The sequence below is a fragment of the Cherax quadricarinatus genome, chromosome 72, assembly GCF_038502225.1.
Source record: "Cherax quadricarinatus isolate ZL_2023a chromosome 72, ASM3850222v1, whole genome shotgun sequence".
Lineage (NCBI taxonomy): Eukaryota > Metazoa > Arthropoda > Malacostraca > Decapoda > Parastacidae > Cherax > Cherax quadricarinatus.
Genome location: NC_091363.1, coordinates 22,869,270 through 22,890,313, shown reverse-complemented (window position 1 = coordinate 22,890,313; position 21,044 = coordinate 22,869,270). Strand labels below are relative to the sequence as shown.

At 42.6% G+C, this 21,044-nt stretch overlaps 1 long non-coding RNA gene across 1 annotated transcript; it reads left to right on the top strand.

Moving 5' to 3' along the window:
- Positions 1 to 4,437: 4,437 nt before the first annotated feature.
- On the top strand, positions 4,438 to 8,333 carry LOC128701380 (uncharacterized). The gene is made up of 4 exons (XR_011394016.1): positions 4,438 to 4,569; positions 6,927 to 6,985; positions 7,132 to 7,239; positions 7,898 to 8,333. It is a non-coding gene; the product is annotated as an uncharacterized lncRNA (long non-coding RNA).
- The last annotated feature ends 12,711 nt before the right edge of the window (positions 8,334 to 21,044 follow it).

Below are 21,044 nucleotides of genomic sequence, written 5' to 3'. Positions count from 1 at the left end.
CACCGCTACGGCTGGCAAATAATAGGGAGGTGTTTCTATAAGAGACCTGCTGTCCCTGTTCACCCATCAGTAAAATGGGTACCTGGGTGTTAGTGGACTGGTGTGGGTCGCATAGTGGGACAAAACTGACCTAATTTGCGGGAAATGCTGAGCATAACAAGCGACTTTCTATATAGTAGTATGTCATTGACGTCAGCTATGGTCTGTATACCTTGTACATGTACTGGTAGAGATAATGATATTTCATACTATTATAAAGCTGGTTGATCACTTGTAATAAAATAAAATGTCGCTCTTAGAATAGGGCGCTTGGCCTTTTCTAAGTATCTGAAATTCCTTTAAATTCGATGATTACAGCAGTGGTACTGATACTCTCTGGTTCGCCCCTTTCCTTGGTGCCCCAAAACAGATGATTTAGAAAGGGACAAGTATGTGTAGATGAACACATAAGTAATGAATACTTACTAAGAGAGTGTCACGTTATCGTGGCAGGAATTTAGTTGGATGATGATTTGTCCTGCTCCGGATCATTGTATTCGACTTGATAATGGTTCAGGACGAACCGAATCATCTTGGAAATCTTTAGTTTTAAAATAGGATTAGTTGTACAGCTTGTGTAAAGAAATGGAATGAGTTTGTTGAAGTTATGGATTTAGGGGTGTCACTAGCACGTTAAGAGACCATACAATAAGTGTCAGGGGCCCGAGACTGTTCAACTGCCTCCCAGCATGCATAAGGGGGATTACCAATAGACCCCTGGCAGTCTTCAAGCTGGCACTGGACAAGCACCTAAAGTCGGTACCTGACCAGCCGGGCTGTGGCTCGTACATTGGTTTGCATGCAGCCAGCAGTAACAGCCTGGTTGATCAGGCTCTGATCCACCAGGAGGCCTGGTCACAGACTGGGCCGCGGGGGCGTTGACCCCCTGAACTCCCTCCAGGTAAACTCTAGGTAAACTGAAGGCAAATGATAAGTGGATGGAGAAGCAACGTGGCTGATGTTGTCTTATGTAATGGAATACTTAAGTTTCTGACAGTTTTGAAACATTTAAATGGAGAGTCTGAGGCTCCGATGATGATGATCAGAGTCTGAGGCTCCGATGATGATGATCAGAGTCTGAGGCTCCGATGATGATGATCAGAGTCTGAGGCTCCGATGATGATGATCAGAGTCTGAGGCTCCGATGATGATGATCAGAGTCTGAGGCTCCGATGATGATGATCAGAGTCTGAGGCTCCGATGATGATGATCAGAGTCTGAGGCTCCGATGATGATCAGAGTCTGAGGCTCCGATGATGATGATCAGAGTCTGAGGCTCCGATGATGATCAGAGTCTGAGGCTCCGATGATGATCAGAGTCTGAGGCTCCGATGATGATCAGAGTCTGAGGCTCCGATGATGTTCAGAGTCTGAGGCTCCGATGATGATAAGAGTCTGAGGTTCCGATGATGATCAGAGTCTGAGGCTCCGATGATGATCAGAGTCCTAGGCTCCGATGATGATGATCAGAGTCTGAGGCTCCGATGATGATCAGAATCTGAGGCTCCGATGATGATCAGAGTCTGAGGCTCCGATGATAATCAGAGTCTGAGGCTCCGATGATGATGATCAGAGTCTGAGGCTCCGATGATGGTGATCAGAGTCTGAGGCTCTGATGATGATGATCAGAGTCTGAGGTTCCGATGATGATCAGAGTCTGAGTTTCCGATGATGATGATCAGAGTCTGAGGCTCCGATGATGATGATCAGAGTCTGAGGCTCCGATGATGATCAGAGTCTGAGGCTCCGATGATGATGATCAGAGTCTGAGGCTCCGACGATGATGATCAGAGTCTGAGGCTCCGATGATGATGATCAGAGTCTGAGATTCCGATGATGATGATCAGAGTCTGAGGCTCCGACGATGATGATCAGAGTCTGAGGCTCCGATGATGATGATCAGAGTCTGAGGCTCCGATGATGATGATCAGAGTCTGAGGCTCCGATGATGATGATCAGAGTCTGAGGCTCCGATGATGATCAGAGTCTGAGGCTCTGGCCCCCTAGAGTGTACTCCGTCTGCGGTCTTCTTTGCCCTTCCCTAGTCTTCGTGAATTTGCACTTGATGGCGTTGAATTCTAGGAGCCCGTAGCTGGACCAGGCCTGCAACCTGTCCAGATCCCTTTGTAGTTCTGCCTGGTCCTCGTCCGATTGAATTCTTCTTATCAACTTCTCATCATATGCAAACACGGACACTTCTGAGTCTATTCCTTCCCTCACGTCATGTCGTTCACATATACCAGAAATAGCATCGTTCCTAGGACTGACACCTGTGGAACCCCGCTCGTCACAGGTGCCCACTCTGACACCTCGCCACGTACCATGGCTTGCTGTTGTCTTCCTGACAGGCATTCCCTGATCCATTGTAGTGCCTTCCCTGTTATCCCTGCCTGGTCCTCCAGCTTTTGTATTAATCTCTTGTGTGGAACTGTGTCAAACGCCTTCTTACAGCCCAAGAAAATGCAATCTACCCACCCGTCTCTCTCTTGCCTTACTGCCGTCGCCCTGTCATAGAACTCCAGTAGGTTTGTGATGCAGGATTTCCCATCCCTGAAACCGTGCTGGCTGTCATTGACAAGCTCATTCCTTTCTAGGTGCTCTACCACTATTCTCCTGATAATCTTCTCCATGACTTTGCATACTATACATGTCAGTAACACTAGTCTGTAGCTTAGTACTTTGTGTCTGTCTCCTTTTTTTAGAAATTGGGACTATGTCTGCTGTCTTGCATACCTCAGGTAGGCGCCTTATTTCGATAGATGTGTTGAAGATTGTTGTTAGTGGTACACATAGCGCCTCTGCTCCCTCAGGACCCATGGAGAGATGTTATCCGGTCCCATCGCTTTTGAGGTGTGTGTGTGTGTGTGTAAATTTGTTAATGTCCTTTGTTTCAATGAGCCGTGAAAATTATTTGCATGTCAAGAAAACAGCTGTTTAGTATATCACAATGTTGCTAGATAATGTGTAGAGGATGCTTGAAGAAAAGGCAGTTGCAGGGAACAACTGAGAATGCTTGTAGGTGCTGGTTGAAGGGTATTATAACTGGCAACGCTTACAGCAACTGCAGGATGAAAGGTATAAGTAGGTTTGCATGCTGGAGGAGCTGCCTGAAGGGTATAAATGGAAATGCTTCACCGTAGGTATGATCTGAAGGAAAAACTGAGGCTGGGACTTGTGCGTTTATGAGCATTGGTGTTTAATTTGAAGGTAAATGGTGACCAAGAACTCAATGAGGGAGAACTGGCGTAATATCATTTTTAATGTTTATGTTTAACAACCCCTCAAGGGAGGGTCCTTGATGCTGGTGAGGGGCCTTGATCTAGGGAATTGGATCTGTGCTCCAGTTCCCTGAATTGAGCCTGAATACCTTCCATCCCCCCCACATGCGCTGTATGACCCTACGGGTTTAGCGCTTCCCTGTGATTAAAATTAATAAATTATGTTTAGCAAAGGCTACCGCTGACACCGCTTTCCACTGTTAATTCAAATAAGGACACATATGGAATGTACACGAATTTTTGGAATGGAGATTTAAAAGATAATTTGCCAATCTATGTATAAATGAACAAATTGTCTCTACTATCATTATAGAGATCCCAGGTTCCTCCGCCGTCAAGAGTTCATCAAAATCCTCAAGTTTCCTTCCCAGTGAACGTGATCATCTATGACACCAGGCAACACATCCTCGTAAATTCCATGTTGCGGTTTGCAACAAATTTCTCTATTTACATTATTTGTGATAGGTTAAGTTAGGTTAGTTATGTTTGATTGTCCTCTGTCAATAAAACTAAATTTATAAACACCACAACTTGAATAATTGAAACACGAGATAATGGCTATAAAAAAATTTTAACGCGTCAACTGAAAACAGGACCGAACGTTCTCACTAGAAAAATATAAGTGAGTCTCTGTTATGGCTCGTTCAAGAGCCTATTAATAAGTGGATGGGTTTCCCGTGTCCTTGTCTTGGCTAGGGAGGACATCATTAGTGTATATTTTCGATGATTAATCAATATTATTTAACTGCAAAGTGTTCAGAGGCAGAAAAATTGACCAAACTAAAAAAATAACCTTTCTGTTGGAAGTTCAGCGCCAACTCCATTAGTTTGGAGGGCATTGAATTATTCACTCGTTGATAATATTAATCTTCAACAAATGACAAACTCAACAAACGTGAATAATGTAGCTTGTTATTCTTTGGCCCTACGTTAAGAATGTACGAATGGCAAATAGCATATAACGTGATTAATACTAATAATTGGTGACAAGACACAAATAATCAGCATATAGGAGAGAGAAGCTTATGATAACGTTTCGGTCCGACTTGGATTGTTTACAGGTTTCAGAGGAAGATTGAAGCCTCGACTCAGTCCTGTGGTTCATGATCAGCTTCACAGCTCGGTAGAGGACGTTGTCAGACAGTGTCATCAGTGTCTGGCGTCACATCAACCGAGGAACAACCCGCTTAGCTGTATATAACCAGCATGGATATATACACTAAGATACGTATATATCTCACCATACTGTGAGGTGTGTATCTATGTATACCCACCGGAAAGTGTCTCTCTCACTACACTGGACAAGTGTTGAACTAGTGACGTGCAGCCTTAATGGCCGTCGTGTAGTTGACAGTATTTAAACTTGATCACATTTTAGGCTAGAGTTTAAAACATTGATGAGGCAAGCGTGTCTGTGAGAAGTGTTTACAAGGAAAGTGTTCACAAAGTGCCTATAACAAAGTTGTTTTAGGAGCTTATGACGATGTTGATAACGTTATAGCGTTCAAGTGTTGATTATAAGTATTGATAGCAAAAGTGTTCATAACGAGCGTTGGTATTAAGAACAAAAGTGTTGGTAACAAAATCGTGGATAACAAGTGATTAGAGCCGAGAGCGAGTGTTGAGAACCAAAGTGTTGATAAGTGTTGAAAACACTTGATAAGAAATGCTGATAGCTGACAAGTGTTGCAATAAACGTTGGTGACACGTACTGCAATTGTTACCGTTACCATGAGTCGTAAGCAATAGTTATAAGTGTTTGCAGGAGCGTTGGTAAGATCGTTGACAGAGCGAGCGTTGAACACAAGTGTGATAAATAACTCTTACCAATAATTTTATAACTGTTGATAAAAAGTACCGATAACAAGTGCACCGATAACAGCATCTATTTCTCAGCACTACTTGGGCTCCAGAATCCCTTGGGCTCCAGAATCCCTTGGGCTCCAGAATCCCTTGGGCTCCAGAATCCCTTGGGCTCCAGAATCACTTGGGCTCCAGAATCCCTTGGGCTCCAGCACCACTTGGGCTCCAGCACCACTTGGGCTCCAGCACCACTTGGGCTCCAGCACCACTTGGGCTCCAGCACCACTTGGGCTCCAGCACCACTTGGGCTCCAGCACCACTTGGGCTCCAGCACCACTTGGGCCCCAGCACCACTTGGGCCCCAGAACCACTTGGGCCCCAGAACCACTTGGCCCTTCATTAGTAAGGTAAATTCCTTGACGGTGAGGTTCTCTTGGTCCAAGAAATGCGCCCTGACCTTCGCTACTTTGGATCGATCCTCATTGCCACCCATTACCCCAGGCGGTGTAAGGCCCCCTTCTAGTTTAGCGCTACGAGAGTAAAAAAAATGTTATGTCACTTAGTTTGGATACCAGATTTGGGGAAGGAGAATGACAAAATTCTTTGTAATAAAATATTTAGGCGAAGATATTTCAACAGACGAGTCCGCGAGGGGCAAAAGAGTCCATGAGGAAAGAGTTTGCTCTTCCTTTCTGTTGTACAATTCGAGGAACAAATGAGCATAAATTTCGTAGGTGTTTCTATTTCAAGATCGTTTCGTGTCATCTTTGTTACAGGCGTCAGTTTGACTGTTACGTTTCATGTATACCAGCCAAGACCATATTTATCAAACTATACCACGGGTGGGGTTTGAACCCGCGGTCAGAGTCTCAAAACTCCAGACCAGCGTGTTAGCCACTGGGCCAGCTAGCTTCAATAAGATTCATCCAACTAGATACATTTCTACACCATAGGTATGGTTTGTTTGCAATCGTGTCGTAACGATTTTGAGTAGCTCCATATTTATCTCCTGGTGCACCTAAGCCTCACAACTTCTGTTAAATAACTATACAAAACTCCCTTTTCTGCAATTCCGATCTCATTATTTGTCTTACGTGTATACACACGGGAAAGTATCTATCAGTCTCTCTTACTACACATTCAGAGATTAATTTAGTTCCATATTAGTGATCATTGTGTCCTGGACAGGTGTTGAACAAGTGACATGCAGCCTTAATGTCCGTTGTGTTGTTGACTTTATCGCAAGTGTCTGTGGGAAGTGTTAGCAAAGGAAGTGTTCACAAAATTCCTATAATAAAGATAGTTTTAGGAGCTCATAATGATGTTAATAACTGTATAGCGTTCAAGTGTTAATTATAAGTACTGATAACAAAGGTGCTCATAACGAGCGTTGGTATAAAGTGCTAATAAAAATGTTGAAAACAAAAACATTAACACGAAAGTTAAAAACAAAAGTGTTGACAAAAACATATATAACAAGTGATAACGAAAGCAGAGTGTGTGTGTGTGTGTGTGTGTGTGTGTGTGTGTGTGTGTGTGTGTGTGTGTGTGTACTCACCTAGTTATACTCACCTAGTTGAGGTTGCGGGGGTCGAGTCCGAGCTCCTGGCCCCGCCTCTTCACTGATCGCTACTAGGTCACTCTCTCTGAGCCGTGAGCTTTATCATACCTGTGTGTGTGTGTGTGTGTGTGTGTGTGTGTGTGTGTGTGTGTGTGTGTGTGTGTGTGTGTGTGTGTGTGTGTTGAGTACCACAGTGTTGGTAAGTGTTGCAAACAACACTTGAGAAATGTTGACAAATGTTTCAGAAACTTTGATAACAGGTACAGTGTCGCCGTTACCGCGAATGTCGTAAAGACTGGTTATGGTAAGTGTTGGCAGAAACTTTGGTAAGTGTTGATAGTGAACGTTGAACACAAGTGTGATATAAAAGATTTGGTATGTATTATTTAACAAAAGTGTTGATAAAAAGCACTGATAAAACGTGTATCGATAACAGCATCTATTTCTCAGCACCACTTGGGCCCCTCCCCACTTCGGCCACAGCACCACTTGGGATCCCAGCTCTTCCTGGGCTCCGCAGGTTCCTGGTTACTCGCATCATCCACCGTCAAACGAAGGGCAGTGTCATTTTTGTCAGTGGAAAAACGTTACAGTACTTTAATTCAACTTGAGTTATTTATATTTCCCAGCTGAACTGTGGTTTAATTAGTCAAGAAATTTATAATTTGTATTTTGAGGATAGTTGTAGATGTATGTGAATGACTTGTTTAAGTTGTGCAGCAGATACTTGCTGAAGGTGTGTGCTGAAGGATACAACTGGAGGTTCTTAAAGAAGTTGCGTGCAGAAGGGTGTAACTGATGGTGCTTGAAAAAGCCCGCTGAAGCCTTGAAATGGTGATACTTGTAGAAGATCAGGTTGAACAGTACAACTGGGCATCTTTGCTGAATTAGACTGTTGAATGGTACAACTAGGAATGCTTCCAGGTGTGGGATAAATGGGTATAACTGGGAGTGCTTGAATGTGTAGGTTGTAGGTATAACAGAAAATGCTTGAAGGAGTTACTGATTATGAAGTATAATTGGGATTGTTTCAAGAATGTGCTTGTAATAAGGTACAACTGAGAATGATTGAAGGTGTAGGTTATGAGTTGTAACTGGGAATGTTTAAAGAAGGTGGATGTTACAAGGTATAACAGGAAGTGCTTGCTGAAGATTCAGGTTGAATGGAATACCTGAGGCATGATTAGTGTTCTAATGAGTGCTATTTACCTTGCAGGTAAATGAGAAGTGACAACAATTATGGGAGAATTGGCCCACCATTAGTAAGGTAAATTCCTTGGTGAGGTTCTCTTGGTCCAAGAAATGCGTCCTGACCTTCGCTTCTTTGGATCGGTTCCTGATTGCCACCCATTACCCCAGCCGGTGTTAGAATCCCTACGAGTTTAGCGCTACTGCTCTCCACATCCTCAAAATAATATTACGAGAGTAAAATAAGTTATGTCACTGAAAGACTGGATAACAGATCTGGGGAAGGAGAATGAAAAAGCTCATTGTAATTAAATATTTAGGCTTGGATATTTCAACAGACTAGTCCGTGTGGAGTAGACGAGTCCGTGATTAAGGAGTTTACTGTCCACTGTTTTGGGACGTCTGTGGGAGCAAACAATACCATAAATAAAAAATGTATCAACATAATGCACTGGGGGGAAGGGGGTGACTATTGACGTGGGTGATGGAGAGTGGGTAACTCAGATGTGCATTCTCTGGTTCTTTCTGTCCCTTCCGGTTTTTTTTTTCCTTTCTATTTTGTCCAGTTCGAAGTACACATGAATAAAACTTTCGTAGTGTTTCTATTTTAAGATCCAGTTTCGTGCCATCTGTTACCAGCGTCAGTTTGACGCTGGTAACAGAGATAGCACAAGTCAGCCTCTCCACTTCTGTTAAATAACTAAAAAACGCCCTTTTCTGCGATTCAGATCTCAGACATTGATACAGACACACGGGAAAGTGTGTCTGTCTATCAATCTCAGTACACATTTCTTGAAAAAGTTACATGCAGTCTTGCTGAATAGCCCTTGTGGCTTAGCGCTTCTTTTTGATTATAATAATAATACATGCAGTCTTAATGGCAGTCGTGTTGTCGACAGTATTTAAACTTAATCGCAAGTGTCTGGGGGAAGTGTTAGCAAGGAAAGTGTTCAAACAGCTTATGACACTGTTTATAACATAACGGTCAAGTGTTGATTATAAGTATTGATAATAAGTGTTGGTATAAAGTGCTAATAAAAATGTTGAAAACAATAATATTAATAACACGAACGCTAAGAACAAGTGCTGATAAAAACTAGGATAGCAAGTGATAACAAGAGCCTAGAGCGAGTGTTGAGAACCACTGAGCTAAGTGTTGAAAACACTATAAGGAATGTTGATAGTTGACAAGTGTTGCAAAAAAAAAAAAAAAAAAAAAAAAAGTTGGTGACGTACCGCGAGTGTCGTAAACAATGGTTGTGTTGACAGGGGCGTTGGTAAGAGCGTTGACAGAGCGAGCGATAAACAAAAGTGTGATATTAAAAAACTCTTACCAATACTTTTATAAGTTGAAGAATTGACACTTATGCAACACATGGGAATCTTTATTGAAGAAACGTTTCGCCACACAGTGGCTTCATCAGTCCAATACAAAGTAGAAGTGGGTAAGGAGAGTAGAAGTTTGAGGTAATCAGTCCCTCAACCTGGATTCGAATCCAGGTTGAGGGACTGATTACCTCATACTTCTACTCTCCTTACCCATTTCTACTTTGTATTGGACTGATGAAGCCACTGTGTGGCGAAACGTTTCTTCAATAAAGATTCCCATGTGTTGCATAAGTGTCTCAATTCTTCAACTTGTCGGTTTTCAAAACCATTCATCACACTTTTATAAGTGTTGATAAAAAGTACCGATAATAAATGTATCGATAACTTCTATTTCAAAGAACCACTTGGGCTCCAGCACCACTTGGGATCCAGTACCACTTGGGATCCCAGCTCTTCCTGGGCTCCTCAGGTTCCTAGTTACTCGTGTCATCTGGGCGTCATCTACTATCATGGGAAGATGAGTGTCATGTTTGTCAGAGGAAAGACATTACTAAAATTCAACTTTACCCTAAGAGTTATTTATATTTCCCAGCTGAACTGTGGTTTAATTAGTCAAGAAATTAATGATTTGTATTAGGAGGATAGTTGTAGATGTATGTGAATGATTTGCGTAAGGTGTGTTGGAGATGTTTGTTGAAGATTTGTGCTGAAGGTTACAACTGGAAGTGCTTGTTGAAAGTGCTTGCTGAAGGATACAACTGGAGGTTCTTATTGAAGGTGCGTGAATTAGGGAGTAACAGAGGGTGCTTGAAAAAGTGCGCTGAAGACTTAAAATGCTGATACTTGTAGAAAATGCGGGTTGAACAGCACAACTCTGAATACTTTAAAAAAAAAAAATATGCGTGGGGTTAGAACCCGCGATCAGTCACAAAACATCAGACCGTCGAGTTAACCACTGGACCAGCTGGTATGGTTTGTTTGCAATCGTGTCATTACGAATTCCCGAGTCATACCTGCTGAACGGTATAACTAGGAATGCTTCCAGGTGTGGGATACATAGGTATAACTGGAAATGTGTTAAGGTATTGGTTGTGTAGGTATAACAGGACATTCTTGAAGTTGCTGATTGAGGTATAACCGAAAAAGATTGAAGGTGTAGGTTATGGGGTGAAAGCGGAAATGACTGAAGGTGTAGGTTGAGTTATAACCGGGAATGATTGATGAAGGTGGAGGTTGAATGGAATACCTGTGGCATAATTAGTGTTCTAATAAGTGGTGTTAATCTTGCAGGTAAGTGAGAAGTGACAACTATTATGGGAGAGTTGACCCACCATTAGTAAGGTAAATTCCTTGACGGTGAGGTTCTCTTGGTCCAACAAATGCATCCTGACCTTCGCTTCTTTGGATCGGTCCTGATTGCCACCCATTACCCCAGGCGGTGTAAGACCCCCATCGAGTTTAGCGCAGCTACTCTCCACATCCTCAATATAATAATACTAGATAAATTAGACACATGTGCAACTCTTGGGTATCTTTACTGAGGAAACGTTTCGCCACACAGTGGCTTCATCAGTCCATACAAAGGAGAATCTTGAAGAACAGGAGGAGAATGAGGTAATCAGTCCCTCAACCTTGAGTCGATGTGGTCAGTCCATCAATCTTGAATAGAATACGGCATACGTGCTGAGAAGGAGCTTATAAACCGTTGGCAGGAGAGGTGCAGAAGTCATAGGTCGTGTAACATTTGTTCAATGTTGGGCACGACCTACTTCAACATTAAACAAATGTTACACGACCTATGACTGCTGCACCTCTCCTGCCAACGGTTTATAAGCTCCTCAGCACGTATGCCGTATTCTATTCAAGATTGATGGACTGACCACATCGACTCAAGGTTGAGGGACTGATTACCTCATTCTCCTCCTGTTCTTCAAGATTCTCCTTTGTATGGACTGTTGAAGCCACTGTGTGGCGAAACGTTTCCTCAATAAAGATACCCAAGAGTTGCACATGTGTCTAATTTATCAACATGTCGGTTCTCTGAACCATTCATCTACATAATAATACTAGAGGAAATAAAACTTATGTCACAGAGTTTGGATACCAAATCTGAGGAAGGAGAATGATAAAGTTCATTGTAATTTAATATTAAGGCTTGGATATTTCAACAGACGAGTCCGTGAGAAACGAGTTTACTCTCCACTGTTTTGAGAAGTCTGTGGGAGCAAACAATACCATAAAAAGTGTATCAACATAATTCAGTGGGGGGGGGGGAGTGGGAAACACAGATGCGCATTCTCTGGTTCTTAAGAACATAAGAACATAAGAATGTAGGAACACTGCAGAAGGCCTACTGGCCCATACGAGGCAGGTCCTTATCAAAACGACATCTACCTAAAGCTACTCAAGAAATAACTCCCGTACCCCCCAACACCAATCAAACCCAGCCCCTCCCACTCATATATTTGTCCAGTCTCTTCTTAAAGCTACCCAAGGTCCTAACCTCTATCACATAAGAACATAAGCCCTAACGAAATTGTTAGGGCTTCTGGACACATAAGAACATAAGAAAGAACATAAGAAAGGAGGAACACTGCAGCAGGCCTGTTGGCCCATACTAGGCAGGTCCTTTACAATTCATCCAACTAACAAACATTTGACCTACCCAATTTTCAATGCTACCCAAGAAATAAGCTCTGATGTGCAAGTCCCACTCAAATCCAACCCCTCCCACTCATGTACTTATCCAACCTAAATTTGAAACTACCAAAAGTCCTAGCCTCAATAACCCAACTAGGTAGACTGTTCCACTCATCAACTACCCTATTTCCAAACCAATACTTCCCTATGTCCTTTCTGAATCTAAACTTATCCAACTTAAATCCATTACTGCGGGTTCTCTCTTGGAGAGATATCCTCAAGACCTTGTTAATATCCCCTTTATTAATACCTATCTTCCACTTATACACCTCGATCAGGTCTCCCCTCATTCTTCGTCTAACAAGTGAATGTAACTTGAGAGTCTTCAATCTTTCTTCATAAGGAAGATTTCTAATGCTATGTATTAATTTAGTCATCCTACGCTGAATGTTTTCTAAGGAATTTATGTCCATTCTGTAGTATGGAGACCAGAACTGAGCTGCATAATCTAGGTGAGGCCTTACTAATGATGTATAAAGCTGCAGTATGACCTCTGGACTTCTGTTGCTTACACTTCTTGATATAAATCCCAGTAATCTATTTGCCTTATTACGTACGCTTAGGCATTGCTGTCTTGTGATGAATGGTTTGAAAAACCGACAAGTTGAAGATTGAGACACTTATGCAGCATATGGGAATCTTTATTCAGGAAACGTTTCGCCACACAGTGGCTTCATCAGTCCAATACAAAGAGGAAGGCGTAAGGAGAGGAGGAGAATGAGGTAATCAGTCCCTCAACCTGGAGTCGATGTGGGACTGATTACCTCATTCTCCTCCTCTCCTTACGCCTTCCTCTTTGTATTGGACTGATGAAGCCACTGTGTGGCGAAACGTTTCCTGAATAAAGATTCCCATATGCTGCATAAGTGTCTCAATCTTCAACATTGCTGTCTTGGTTTAAGGTTGCTGCTTACCATAACCCCCAAGTCCTTTTCACAATCTGTATGGCTAAGTTCTACATTATTTAACTTGTAAGTGCTAGGGTTATGGACACTCCCGAGCTTCAGAACCTTGCATTTATCTACATTGAACTGCATCTGCCACTTTTCTGACCAAGAGTAGAGTTTGTCTAAATCCTCCTGAAGTTCCCTAACATCTACGTTTGAATCAATTATCCTACCTATCTTCGTGTCATCGGCGAATTTGCTCATATCACTAGTAATTCCTTCATCAAGATCATTGATATATATTATAAACAACAACGGGCCCAAGACTGATCCCTGTGGAACGCCACTTGTTACTGATCCCCACTCGGATTTAACCCCATTTATGGACACTCTCTACCCCTCAAGGAAGGTTCCTTGATGTTGGTGAGGGGCTCTTGATTTAGGGAATTGGATCTGTGCTCCAGTTCCCCGAATTAAGCCTGAATGCCTTCCACATCCCCCCCCCAGGCGCTGTATAATCCTCCGGGTTTAGCGCTTCCCCCTTGATTATAATAATAATAAAATATGGACACTCTCTGCTTCCTGTCTGTGAGCCATGATTCGATCCACGAGAGCACCCTTCCCCCAATGCCATGAGCTGCTACTTTCTTCAACAGTCTCTGGTGCGGAACTCTATCAAATGCCTTACTAAAATCTAAGTAAACAATATCAAATTCTTTATCGTGGTCAACAGCCTCAAAAGCTTTACTGAAGAAAGTTAATAAATTAGTTAGACAAGACCGGCCTCTTGTGAATCCATGCTGAGTATCATTAATCAAGCTATGCTTATCGAGATGGCTTCTTATAATCTCAGCTATAATTGACTCTAGTAATTTGCCTACAATTGAGGTCAGGCTTATTGGGCGGTAATTTGACGGTAACGACTTGTCCCCTGTTTTAAAAATAGGAATTACATTAGCCATCTTCCACATATCAGACACTATACCTGTTTGAAGAGATAAATTAAAAATATTAGTTAATGGTTCACAGACTTCCATTTTGCATTCCTTTAGAACCCTTGAAAAAACCTCATCAGGACCCGGTGACTTATTTTGCTTCAGTCGGTCTATCTGCTTCACAACCATTTCACTAGTGACTGTGATGTTACATAATTTATCTTCTTCTGGCCCACTATAAAAATTAATTACCGGAATATTATTAGTGTCTTCCTGTGTAAAAACCGAGAGAAAATAATTATTTAAAATCGAGCACATTTCATTCTCTTTGTCAGTAAGATGCCCATAGTTATTTTTAAGGGGACCTATGAACATCAAAATGGTATACAATACCGACAGGTTGGTAGGTAAGACACATAAGCAACAGTTGGATCTGAGAGGGACCTGACCTTTCAGTGGTTACATTCTCACTACTACTACTACTCTGCACCTCTCCTTCCGACAGTATTTAAGTCTCCGCACTGTCGCTTGATCTTCAGATAGTTCCTGACTATGGAACTGAACTTCTCCAGGCCGAGGGACTGACAACCTCAAATTCTACGACTTTAAGGGTGATGGACTGATTACATCGTCTTCTCTACTGTTCCTGCCTACTTTCTGTATTCGACTGAAGAAGCCTACTGTGTAGGCGAAACGTTTCGGAATAAAGTTGCCTAACTGTTGCTTATGTGTCTTACCTACCAAGGGGACCTATCTTATCTCTGACTTTTGTTCTATATACCTGGAAAAAACTTTTTGGATTAGTTTTAGAATCCCTAGCAACTTTAATTTCATAGTCCCTTTTAGCTTTTCTTATCCCCTTTTTAATGTCCCTCTTAATGTCAATATACTGATTCATAAGATGACCCTCGCCTCTTTTGATACGCCTATAAATTCCTTTCTTAAGCCCTAGTAGATATTTCAGCCTATTATTCATCCATTTAGGGTCATTTCTATTTGATCTAATTTCTTTATAAGGGATAAACGTTCTTTGAGCAGCATGTATTGTGTTCAGAAAACTGTCATATTGATAGCTCTCTTCGTTACCCCAGTCAACAGATGATAAGTGTTCTCTAAGCCCATCGTAATCTGCTAAGCGAAAATCTGGGACTGTTACTGAGTTATCCCTACTATCATACTTCCATTCAATTCTAAATGTAATTGATTTGTGGTCGCTAGCACCCAGTTCCTCTGAAACTTCTAAATTATTACCAAGGGATTCATTGTTTGCCAGAACTAAGTCAAGCAGGTTATTTCCCCTTGTAGGTTCTGTCACAAACTGCTTCAAAAAACAATCCTGAACTACTTCTAAGAAATCGTATGATTCTAAATTCCCAGTCAAGAAATTCCAATCAATATGACTAAAGTTAAAGTCTCCTAGAATTACTACATTATCGTGCCTTGTGGCCCTAGCAATTTCCTCCCATAGTAGTCTCCCCTGGTCCCTATCTAAATTTGGGGGACGGTATATCACACCTAAAATTAATTTTTCATGCCCCTCTGAAAATTCTATCCAAACAGACTCTGTATGTGTTACTTCAGACTTAATACCCGTTTTTATGCAACAGTTCAAGCGATCTCGGACATACAATGCCACCCCACCCCCCTTCCCGATACTTCTATCTACTTGGAACAATTTAAAACCCTGAATGTGACATTCTGCAGGCATGTCTCGACTTTTTGAATTAAACCACGTCTCAGTAATGGCAAATACATCTATGTTACCTGCACTAGCAACTAGTCTCAACTCGCCCATCTTATTCCTAGCACTGCGACTATTTGTGTAATAAACTTTTAATGACCCTCCTCTCTCTTTACCCTTCCTGCTTTTTTCTATTATTCCACTAAACCTATTACTGTCCTTGTCAATTAGTGCCACTGGCTTTCCAATATCCACCTCATTTTGCCTATTACTAGTTCTCCTAGTACTCATATTACTACCCTGCGACTTCACAGTTTTCCTGCAAAAACCCATACCTCTAACTAATCCTAGTTTAAAGTCCTAACAACCCCCTCAACTGAGTTAGCAAGAAAACCCACACCTGCCCTGGATAAGTGAACCCCATCCCTGGCATACATGTCATTTCGGCCATAGAAGTTGTCCCAGTTGTCAATGAATGGTACTGCATTATCCTTACAGTGTTTATCCAGCCAACAATTAATACCAATTGCTCTGGACAACCATTCATTACCAACACCTCTTCTTGGCAAAATGCCACATATAACAGGGCGCCCCCCCTTCTTCCTAATCATGTCTATAGCTGTCCTGAACTTTCTAACTAAATCCTCACTTCTACGCTTGCCAACATCATTGCCTCCAGCACTGAGGCAAATAATAGGATTGATCCCATTACCGTTCATGATGTTGTCAAGCCGGCTAACAATGTCCTCCATCCCAGCCCCAGGAAAGCATACCCTTTGTCTCCTACTCCTGTCCTTCAAGCAGAATGCCCTATCCATGTATCTAACCTGGCTATCCCCAACAACAACAATATTCTTACCTTCCTTGTTGTCGTTCGTCGTGACGATCCCAGTAGTAGACTCACATTCGTCGGGTAGCACCGAGAATGCGTTGGAGGTTTCCACGGGAGTTTCCACAGCAGTCTCTTTCTTCTTCATCGTTTCTGGCTTTCCATTCGTCTTCTTGATCGTCAACTTCGTCGTCCCCTGCTGTCCAGCCACTGACCACGATCCCTTCTTGACCTGAGGACTCGAAACAATAGGACTACTTCGAATCCTCTTGTTTTCTTCGGTCAGTCGCCGTATCTCCATCTTCGCTGCCCTCAATTCTTCCTTAAGTTGCTGGTAAAGTTGCTCGATGGAGGGCATCTTGGTTCAGTCCACGGGAGCAAACAAGACACTTCTTCACAGAGTTAAGTACAGGTCAGCACTCAAAGTACAGGTCACCACTCTAGAGCACACAAACAGGTCTTCACAGAGCTAAGTACACGTCACCACTTCTTTATCTCAAGAAGTATAAGTAACAGAAGTCCAAAAGTTATTTTACAGCTCTATACATCACTAGTGAGGCCTCATTTAGATTATGCTGCTCAGTTTTGGTCCCCTTACTACAGGATGGACATAGACTCATTAGAGAACATACAGAGAAGAATGACTAAAATGATTTACTGTGTAAGGAACCTCCCGTATGAAGATAGACTTAAAGCCTTAAATCTCCACTCTCTGGAGAGGCGTAGAATGAGGGGAGATATCATTGAAGTGTGTGTTAGGTAAGACACTTATGCAACAGTTAGACAACTTTATTCCGAAACGTTTCGCCTACACAGTAGGCTTCTTCAGGGACACGAGAGGGACATGACCTCTCAGTTGCCTCTCACTACTACTACTACTACTACTACTACTACTACTACTTCCCTGCACCTCTCCTTCCGACAGTATTTAAGTCTCCGCACTGTCGCTTGATCTTCAGATAGTTCCTGACTATGGAACTGAACTTCTCCAGGCCGAGGGACTGACAACCTCAAATTCTACGACTTTAAGGGTGATGGACTGATTACATCGTCTTCACATCTCTACTGTTCCTGCCTACTTTCTGTATTCGACTGAAGAAGCCTACTGTGTAGGCGAAACGTTTCGGAATAAAGTTGTCTAACTGTTGCATAAGTGTCTTACCTAACAACCTGTCGGTATTGTATACCATTTTGATGTTCATCTTGTCAGACACTGCAACACGTGGCATCTTGGTACAGAAAACACCTTGGACAAGCTTTTCAAGTGAGAAGGGTTGGATCTGAGAGGGACATGACCTCTCAGTTGCCTCTCACTACTACTACTACTACTACTACTTCCCTGCACCTCTCCTTCCGACAGTATTTAAGTCTCCGCACTGTCGCTTGATCTTCAGATAGTTCCTGACTATGGAACTGAACTTCTCCAGGCCGAGGGACTGACAACCTCAAATTCTACGACTTTAAGGGTGATGGACTGATTACATCGTCTTCACATCTCTACTGTTCCTGCCTACTTTCTGTATTCGACTGAAGAAGCCTACTGTGTAGGCGAAACGTTTCGGAATAAAGTTGTCTAACTGTTGCATAAGTGTCTTACCTAACAACCTGTCGGTATTGTATACCATTTTGATGTTCATCATTGAAGTGTATAAGTGGATGATGGGCATAAACAAGGGAGACATTAATAAAGTACTGAGGGTGTCGAACCAGGTAAGAACAAGGAATAATGGATTTAAGTTGGATAAATTTAGATTTAGAAAGGACATAGGTAAGTACTGGTTTTCTAACAGAGTTGTAGATGCGTGGAACAGTCTTCCCAGTGATGAATGGTTTGAAAAACCGACAAGTTGAAGATTGAGACACTTATGCAGCATATGGAAATCTTTATTCAGGAAACGTTTCGCCACACAGTGGCTTCATCAGTCCAATACAAAGAGGAAGGCGTAAGGAGAGGAGGAGAATGAGGTAATCAGTCCCTCAACCTGGAGTCGATGTGTTCAGTCCATCAATCTTGTAGAATGTACAGCATAGGGCCGTAGACGTGGCTTATATACTGTAGTGAGGTGACGTGAAGCAGATGGAGGCGGGGTCATAGTGGTACCATCCACTAGTCGAAGTAGGTCTTCGTCCAAAGGTTGAACAAGTGTTGAAGAATTCTTTGTAACAAGATCCCATGATGCTGCAGTGTCTGACAGTTGTGATGAATGGTTTGAAAAACCGACAAGTTGAAGATTGAGACACTTATGCAGCATATGGAAATCTTTATTCAGGAAACGTTTCGCCACACAGTGGCTTCATCAGTCCAATACAAAGAGGAAGGCGTAAGGAGAGGAGGAGAATGAGGTAATCAGTCCCTCAACCTGGAGTCGATGTGTTCAGTCCATCAATCTTGTAGAATGTACAGCATAGGGCCGTAGACGTGGCTTATATACTGTAGTGAGGTGACGTGAAGCAGATGGAGGCGGGGTCATAGTGGTACCATCCACTAGTCGAAGTAGGTCTTCGTCCAAAGGTTGAACAAGTGTTGAAGAATTCTTTGTAACAAGATCCCATGATGCTGCAGTGTCTGACAGTTGTGATGAATGGTTTGAAAAACCGACAAGTTGAAGATTGAGACACTTATGCAGCCTATGGGAATCTTTATTCAGGAAACGTTTCGCCACACAGTGGCTTCATCAGTCCAATACAAAGAGGAAGGCGTAAGGAGAGGAGGAGAATGAGGTAATCAGTCCCTCAACCTGGAGTCGATGTGTTCAGTCCATCAATCTTGTAGAATGTACAGCATAGGGCCGTAGACGTGGCTTATATACTGTAGTGAGGTGACGTGAAGCAGATGGAGGCGGGGTCATAGTGGTACCATCCACTAGTCGAAGTAGGTCTTCGTCCAAAGGTTGAACAAGTGTTGAAGAATTCTTTGTAACAAGATCCCATGATGCTGCAGTGTCTGACAGTTGTGATGAATGGTTTGAAAAACCGACAAGTTGAAGATTGAGACATAAGTGTCTCAATCTTCAACTTGTCAGTTTTTCCAACCATTCATCACAACTGTCAGACACTGCAGCATCATGGGATCTTGTTACAAAGAATTCTTCAACACTTGTTCAACCTTTGGACGAAGACCTACTTCGACTAGTGGATGGTACCACTATGACCCCGCCTCCATCTGCTTCACGTCACCTCACTACAGTATATAAGCCACGTCTACGGCCCTATGCTGTACATTCTACAAGATTGATGGACTGAACACATCGACTCCAGGTTGAGGGACTGATTACCTCATTCTCCTCCTCTCCTTACGCCTTCCTCTTTGTATTGGACTGATGAAGCCACTGTGTGGCGAAACGTTTCCTGAATAAAGATTTCCATATGCTGCATAAGTGTCTCAATCTTCAACTTGTCGGTTTTTCAAACCATTCATCACAACTGTCAGACACTGCAGCATCATGGGATCTTGTTACAAAGAATTCTTCAACACTTGTTCAACCTTTGGACGAAGACCTACTTCGACTAGTGGATGGTACCACTATGACCCCGCCTCCATCTGCTTCACGTCACCTCACTACAGTATATAAGCCACGTCTACGGCCCTATGCTGTACATTCTACAAGATTGATGGACTGAACACATCGACTCCAGGTTGAGGGACTGATTACCTCATTCTCCTCCTCTCCTTACGCCTTCCTCTTTGTATTGGACTGATGAAGCCACTGTGTGGCGAAACGTTTCCTGAATAAAGATTTCCATATGCTGCATAAGTGTCTCAATCTTCAACTTGTCGGTTTTTCAAACCATTCATCACAACTGTCAGACACTGCAGCATCATGGGATCTTGTTACAAAGAATTCTTCAACACTTGTTCAACCTTTGGACGAAGACCTACTTCGACTAGTGGATGGTACCACTATGACCCCGCCTCCATCTGCTTCACGTCACCTCACTACAGTATATAAGCCACGTCTACGGCCCTATGCTGTACATTCTACAAGATTGATGGACTGAACACATCGACTCCAGGTTGAGGGACTGATTACCTCATTCTCCTCCTCTCCTTACGCCTTCCTCTTTGTATTGGACTGATGAAGCCACTGTGTGGCGAAACGTTTCCTGAATAAAGATTTCCATATGCTGCATAAGTGTCTCAATCTTCAGTCTTCCCAGTGGGGTGATAGAGGCTAGGACCTTGGGTAGCTTTAAGAAGAGACTGGACAAATATATGAGCGGGAGGGGCTGGGTTTGATTGGTGTTGGGGGGTGCGGGAATTGTTTCTTGAGTAGCTTTAGGTAGATGTCGTTTTGATAAGGACCTGCCTCGTATGGGCCAGTAGGCCTTCTGCAGTGTTCCTACATTCTTATGTTCTTATGTTCTTATAAGAAAGGAGGAACACTGCAGGAGGCCTGTTGGCCCATACTAGGCAGGTCCTTTACAATTCATCCCACTAACAAACATTTGACCAACCCAATTTTCAATGCCACCCAAGAAACAAGCTCCGATGTGCAAGTCCCTCTCAAATCCAACCCCTCCCACTCATGTACTTATCCAACCTAAATTTGAAACTACCCAAAGTCCCAGCCTCAATAACCCAACTAGGTAGATTGTTCCACTCATCAACTACCCTATTTCCAAACCAATACTTTCCTATGTCCTTTCTAAATCTAAACTTATCTAATTTAAATCCATTACTGCGGGTTCTCTCTTGGAGAGATATCCTCAAGACCTTGTTAATATCCCCTTTATTAATACCTATCTTCCACTTATACACTTCGATCAGGTCTCCCCTCATTCTTCGTCTAACAAGTGAATGTAACTTAAGAGTC